Raw genomic sequence first — 7,670 nt, forward strand, 5'->3', positions numbered from 1 at the left:
AAACACACAAAGATTAGTCCAGTTTAAGCTTTTATATCAGTGTTTGAATAGCATGGACTCTAGAAATAATTTTATGTTTTGTACATTTATTTTATATATATACACACACACACACACACACATAATTTGAGCCTCCTGCACTAAGTATTGTTCACTCATAGAGGATTCTGTAGTGAAAGGATATAAAAGGCCTACAGTGCGGTAGGAGGAGGAAGAATTGAATAAATTAATTTTTAAAGAAAGATAATTATAGATAGTGATTAGCACTTAAAAAATACAATATTGTATTGAGCTAGAGAGTTGGTCTTGGGGTGAGGGAAGGCATCTGCTCTAGACAGGGTATGGAGAGAGGGCTCCACTCCGACACTTATTCTGTAACACCAGACAAGGTATTGAACCTCTCTCATGTTCAGTTCCCTTTTCTGCAAGTAGCCAGTATCTTTCTGGGGGTGCTGGGCTCAGCACTGGCATTCATCATCTCATTCACTTCTCATAAGAACCCTGCATGGTAGATTCTGTCAATATCCACATGGTAGATATGAGGAAATGGAAGCATAAAAATTATTAAGTCATTTTCCAAAGATCACTCAGCTACCGAGTGGTAGATCTAGAAATACAACCCAAGTCTTTGGTCTCAAGCACGTTGCTGCACTGTCTCCCTAAAGTAGGATGGACCCAACCTTGAAGGGTTCCAGTAAGAATTAAGTGAGAACACACATTCAAATCACCCAACACAACACCTTCCCTAGCTTAGGCACTCAACCAGCTGCAGGCAATGTGCAGAATCTTGCGGGGGGGGGGGGGGGTTGGGGTGGGGGTGGGGGTGGGGGGGCATGTTGGGAGACGGAATCTGAAATTGCAGAGGAATCTAGCCCAAGATAAATTTCAATATTTTTTTGAGATATATGTAGCAGGTTACCTGGCAGATTTCATGTGTTATCGTAAGTATCCATGGTCTATCATGTTCTTACTGTTAATGAGAAGTCAATTCATTAAGGTGTCATATTGAGAGATTGGGTGGGCATATTATAATATGAAATGAGTGTACCACCCAGTATTGGCTACAATTGTTTATTTTTTCCCATTATTGACTCTTGCTCCCACTTCTCAGGATATTGCTATACTACAAGAAAGGACAGAGCCGTAGACACAATTATACTTACCAGAGAAGAAACCCCAAACTTGCACAACAATTCTGAGCTTTCTTTCCAAGGTAGCTTATAACTCTACAGGCAAAATCATCTCATGTGTTGTATATGTCATTTGAAATCAATCACTTTCACATCTGGCTAGCAAAAGAAAAAAACCAGCCAGTTCTCCTGAATCCTCTCTCTCCTGATTTCTGCATTGGGAAGTTTACTGACTGGTTCAGCAATGGCAGCTTCTATTGTGACTAGGATTCAGCACAATTTTACCCAATGTCACTAGAGGGCAGCAGCGAGGCCAGTGTAGGCATCACAAAATATTTGAGCAGGACACCAGGTGGCAGTGCTTCAGCTTTCTTTCTTGCTGCATGCAGTGTGCTAGAGCCTGATTCTCAAGGAAGGAAAATAGAAAGATTAAAGAGATAAAAGATAAAAGATTCCCAAAGGGGTGACATTTGAGCAGAGACATGAAGGAATTCAGAGGTGCACCATGTAGATATTTGGGGGCATAACATCACAATAGAGAGGACAAAGGCAAGGAGCACAGATCTTGATATAGAAACATGCTTGGAGGGTTTAAGGAATAATATGTTTCCCTGTAGCCCCTTATTCTTCCCAGCACACTATTGCATAAGGAACTTGCTAAAGCATTCAGCACTGTTAACTAATTAGCGGATGATTTCCTCATTTATTGATCCTGGGGCAATTTGTGCCTAGGTTTGGCATCTTCTTTCCTAGTTCCCTTTAGGTTCCTGTTTAAACCAGTAATGTCACCATCACTGAGACATCCAGCCACCCTATGCTGGGGCCAAGTGCTTCTCCATAGTTCAAACCTTGCTCTTTAGGAGCCCCATAAATGCTACACTCTGGCTGGCAATAAAAGTTAGAGATGATATTCACAGTTAGGAAAGTTCTTTCTTATTTCTGAAAAATTAAAAAAATTGGAACAATAAAATCTATCTCATAGGGTTTATGATATTTGAATTAGATAATGAATCTGAGATGCATACTACAGTGCCTGACATATAGTAAGCCCAATAAGGACCAACTTTCTTTTTTCTAGTAAAACTTTCCTTTCCTTCAATGTCCGGGTCTGTGTTCTGTTACTGCTTGTTGTTTTCTCCACATCAGTTCAATGATGGGAGCTTCTAAGAAATTTACTTAATCACTTATTTTCCTGGAGACAGTCATTATTTTTCCCTCTCTTCTTAGGTCCTATTCTCCTAGCCATACTGATTCACTCAGGATGCTAAAAGGACACAGATGAGGTTTTATTTTCATTTCCCTAATGAATAATAATAATATTCCCTGATGAATAATGATAATTTTTGTATATTTATGAGCTATTGGATATAATATTTCTGAATTGGATCTCCAAGATTTTGCCATTCTTATTAACTCTTTTCTTATTGATTTACATGAGCTTTTAATATATATTGCATTTGAGTCTTTATCAGAAATATGCATTGCAAATACAGTTTACCATTCTGTGCCTTGACTTTCCCCCCGACTAGCAGTGATTTTTAACAAAGACAATTTTAAAATATCCTTTCATGTTCATAAGAAGCCAGTTTCAAAGTTTTATTTATTTGTTTTAACACTTCAAAAATGTTTTCACTTGGTGACTTCTGATGTGAAATCAGGCATCATTCTTAATGATATTTCCCAGAATACAATATATCGATTTTCCCTGTATATTGGCAAGATTATTTCCACTTAAATATTTAAGTGGATTTGCCTTCAATGCCTTGCAAATTTCTGCCAAAACCACAGTGGTGGACTTGCAGAATTCCTTATTCATCTTTATGGTTTTCCACATAGCATTGCTCCTGAATAAGAAACTTGTTTTTTAGGAAGTCAGGTAGTACAGTGAGTGAAGGTACTTGCTATGAGCAAATAGGTTATGGAATGGGTAATGGAAATGGTAGTTGTAAATACCGCCTACAATCATGTGGTCATTTGCAGAAACAAGAACTATAATACTTATGACAATTTCTTTTTCATTTTGATATGAATATGGTTATGTATACATTAACCATTTTTAAATCTCTCCCCTACTTGTCTGCCTGTGGTAACATACGATGTGCAAGTATAAGTTTATCTCATATCTCATTGTATCTCTGTGGTTAAGATGCAGGATTCAATGGGACAGTGTGAATGAGGTATAAGAGGAAAGAACACCACCCCAAAATGGATAAATTAACTTGGTGTACTCTCTTCGGGAGAGGGTTAGCTTGGTTTTGGTTGAATGGGGAATAACTGCATCTTATTAACAGGAAGCATAGTTTTGCTGTTGTGTTTATTTGAAAGTTGTCTTGTTAAAAGAGGTATAGATGGGTGACAGTTGACATAGAGGGTACTGTAGTAGCTTTGTAGTGTCTCAACTATCTGGAAATCTATGTCCCAGAATTTGCTTCCCTGTATTGTTCTGGGTTAGGGTTGGCCACAAAAAAGACTTGCACAAGGTTTAGAAGGTAGTTGTCATGAAGTAGCCACATTTTTTATGCTCTGCTGGTTGGTGCAGGGCTCCAGGAACTGGGCAACTCACACATGTGGCTGCTGATGAACTAGCTCATCTTATTGTTGACTCACAACTCCTCTACCGCCCACCCGATCTCCTCCTCATCTTCTCTTTGTCTTGGACCAAGTATGCGTGTAGCATGAGGGTAAATGACACCCACTTCTCCTTGAGGTCACTCACCATTGTGAGACTGAAGGAGGTGAGAGACAGACAAGTTTTAGTGTGTCTTTGTGGGTACCATTGTCCTCATGGGTTCTAGTATCCGTACATGTCACAGTCTGACCATGCTTTTGTCCACATCCAACTTTCCTTCCCAAATGACACTCTAACAGTGAATTCAGGCTCAACACCAGATGCAAAGATAACAGCTTTGTATAGACCCCTCCACCAGCTCTACCTATTGCCTGAGTGCTATTCTCTACAGTGAACTTCTTATTCTAGATCACTTGTAATTTGCTTCTCTGATTGTACCCTGACACAAAGTCTAAGGGGAAAGGACTAAGGAAATGATTTTCATGACCATTTCAGATAACTAGACCCAGGTTTGTGATGTGAGTGTCTTTAGGTGGAAGTGCCACTTTAAATTATCATGGAGCAAATTTTCAACATTAGACAATTTTACACATGTTCTGTGTGATGGACTTAAAATCAAAAATTCAAGACTGAGTATGTATTAGTAGAAAGTTACTCTGGACATGTGTTCCCAAGTGAGATAGCAGGAGGTTTTATTTAGAATTAAATCTCCTGATCCAGACCACAGATTAAGCAACCACAGGACTACCATTTCTTGTCTGGCATCTGCAGGTGTGCCTTTCAGCGTGGCTCCCGCAGCAAGGGGGCTCTCTCTTATTGAGCTCTGGGGTTTTTGTTTGGCTTTTCCTATTACTTCAAGCACTGTGAGGTCCCAGAGAGCACAGAAGTAGTTTGCAGAATCTTCCACCAGTAAGGCTGAAATGGTGAGGCTGATGAATTTATGTCTTTCCTGAAAGTTTACAGAATAGCGGCCATTCTTTGCATTTTGGTCAGAAGAACTCTGATGAATAAGGAAAGTCATCTCTCCACTGGGAAGCTGCTTATACCAAACAATAACGTACCAGCTCAAGCTTGTTTCATACAGACAGCTCAAGGTGACCGCCTCCCCTAGCTGACTGGATATGGATGGCTGGACTTGAGTAACTTTCTGGACCGCACCAAATCCTGTGGGAAAAAATCAGAAAACAGAGCTGAAGTAGTGAACAAAATAATGTAGGAATTAGACTAATTTAGGACCCAAAGAAAAACCAAATTGAAATCATGATAAGCTTTCTTTTCTCCAATCCTCCTTTCCTCCCCAAGTCCATGTGAAGTACCATGTGCCTGTGTGCAGTCCTTTCAACCTGAACATTTGTACCCATATTTGGAACCATCCCTACCAGAGAAGATGAAGGCCAGGAATACCCAGGGCAGGCTGGAGAGCACCATGTGGCAAGAATTCCCCTGCACATATGTTTTCAGTTCTGCCTCAAGCTGAGAGTTCAGTGTCTTTGAGGGCCTAGCAGCACATATACATAGTACCTGGGTTCCTGTGTCACTCCTCCAAACAGGAAGTAGGGTGTTATGTTCATAGACCACGTGGTCAGTGCACAGATGGGGAAAAAGTCTGGCTCACCACAAAACTATGTCTACTTTTCTTCCCACGGTACTTGTTAGGCAGTATCTGAAAAGGAGCATGGAAAAATTAGTATTAAAGTTTTGAGCTGAGGGGAACTACAGATTAAACAGGTTGACACGTGTTGATAATTATTCAGCAGAATAATTTTGCCGGTCCATTTAAAATAGAATTTAGTATAGGGTATGCACCCTTCTTGTAATCTACTTACTGGCCATTTATTTAGCCTCTCTTTACTTTTCTCCATTCTGAATCAGTGGAGTTGTTTTAAAACTCACAGATTTTCAGCTTTCTTGGTGAAAAGCAGTATTATCCAAAATAATTAATGTATCTCTTTTTTTTAACCGGGTTCTAGGGCTCTATTTAGAGTTTTCACTAAATAAAGTTACTTTAACATGAAATGTTAAAAAATCAGCCCCTCAGGTTTTCAGAATCTACTCAGTTTTTTATGTTTTCATGAAATTATAACAGGAATAATATATTCTTTTGAAACCTGACGTTGAGTCTTATTTATTAGACTTTGAGGAAGATCAGGATATTCCAGATATTCAGTCCTGTTGCCTCCCCAGGTAGAACTGTACTTAGTAGATCATGTGTCCTATGCTTGTCTTCATGTCATATTTTCTATCCCATTGGTCCAAAGTGTTCAGTCTCACTTGTGAGGAGCTGATTATTTTTCTCTTTGTAAAATAAAGTCAAGATAAGCACGCCAGATCTTTCTGTGACACAATGCTATAATGCACTCCTACAAAACATGTTATCTACAGGCTGTAAACACTCAGTACATGTCAATGCCACAGAAGTTGGTAACTGACGTTTTGTATACTGTTACACGTTCTTGTGGAATGTAGCTGTCAATCTTCCATTTGGTTTCATTGTTTTAACGGGAGAATTAAAATAAAAGAACCAAAGGCAAATAGACAAGTAGAAAAGAAAGTACAGACAAGGTCTCTAAACAGTGCTAGTCCTTTGACTTTAAGGTCAAAATAACTCATTAATGAGTGTCGCAGGGCTGAGAGTGTATTTTTAGTTGAGACATCTACTCCTCTGTCCCATTTCACCTCTGAGTGCTGACAGGCAGCTGACGCCCTGGTTTGCAATTATGTGTAGCTAAGCAGAGGAGAGCCATGAATGCCCACAGCAGTCTGGGGAGCAGCATAATGGCAGGATTTCCCCCTTGTTGAAATGGCCCTGCTCTGAGTTCCTGACAGTAAAGGTGCAAGGTCCCTCAGCTGCACTATAGCAGCTGTCTCTGAAATGTAGTTTCTGGCTGGATCAAGTCTGAATGTGTATAACACCTAGGTTGGGAGATTTGGCCTGCCTTAAACATTGTGCTCCCTTTCCTTGTGGTTTAATGATAAATGATTATATATAGTAAAGGACAGTCCAGTGATCAATATTGAAGGACATATGGGAAGGAGATTTATTACTTCAAATTTCCAAATTTATTAAATTAATCTGTGATGGAATCTGAAGGGCTTACCAGAAACAAATTCATTATGAATCACGCTGTGTTTGCAAATATTCATTCATGTTCTTCTGATTGTTTTCTTGCCTCCAATTTCGATTCTAAGGTGAAATATGTTCACTGATCCTCAACTTCCCTACAAAAGATAAGCCAGAAGCCATCACCCCGCTTCCTTCCTACATACCCGCCAAATCATGGGAACTGGTAACTTCACAACAGCAAATATCACTCAGACAAATGAGAACAAAACAGGGTTCTGACTTCTGTTATATCTCCAGTTGTGTATTGGAATAACAAATGGTAGTGGCAGTAAAATCATATTCACTTGTGATGTAACTCTATGCTTAACTTATTAGAAGTTGTAGGAAGCAAGGCTCCACAGGTCCTCTAAATCCAAATATTTGGCCATGTGTTTGTCATGAGTGCACATATATTGTTTGGTGCAATTCTATAATTATTGTTATAGTTGTCACGAAGACAAAGCTTCTCATAACATACTGTTTAATCAGTGAAAATATAAAAACTATTAACAGTATAAATGCTTTCCAAAATAAAAATATTTCCTTCTCTTGATATTGAAGGATTGAAGATTCTTTTCCATTTTATCCTGAAATTTCATCTAATGAAGTTGTTTATGCCAAATGATCAAATTTCAAGCATTTTATTTTTGTTTCAGCACCTCATAAAGAAACCCCAATGAGAATAACTGAGTTATTCTGTTGTAGATTGTCTTCAGACTCTCCTTGATTCCTTTATGGGAATTCCAAGTTCACATATCATATGAGGGCACAGAATCACTACTGGGGTTCCCAGATCTTCCCTAGTCCCTCCCTGTGACATCCTTGATGACTGTTTTCTCATGCTGACCATGCATTCCCATCCAGGCAT

The sequence above is a fragment of the Grampus griseus genome, assembly GCF_964374135.1.
Source record: "Grampus griseus genome assembly, chromosome: 2".
NCBI classification, from domain to species: Eukaryota; Metazoa; Chordata; class Mammalia; order Artiodactyla; family Delphinidae; genus Grampus; species Grampus griseus.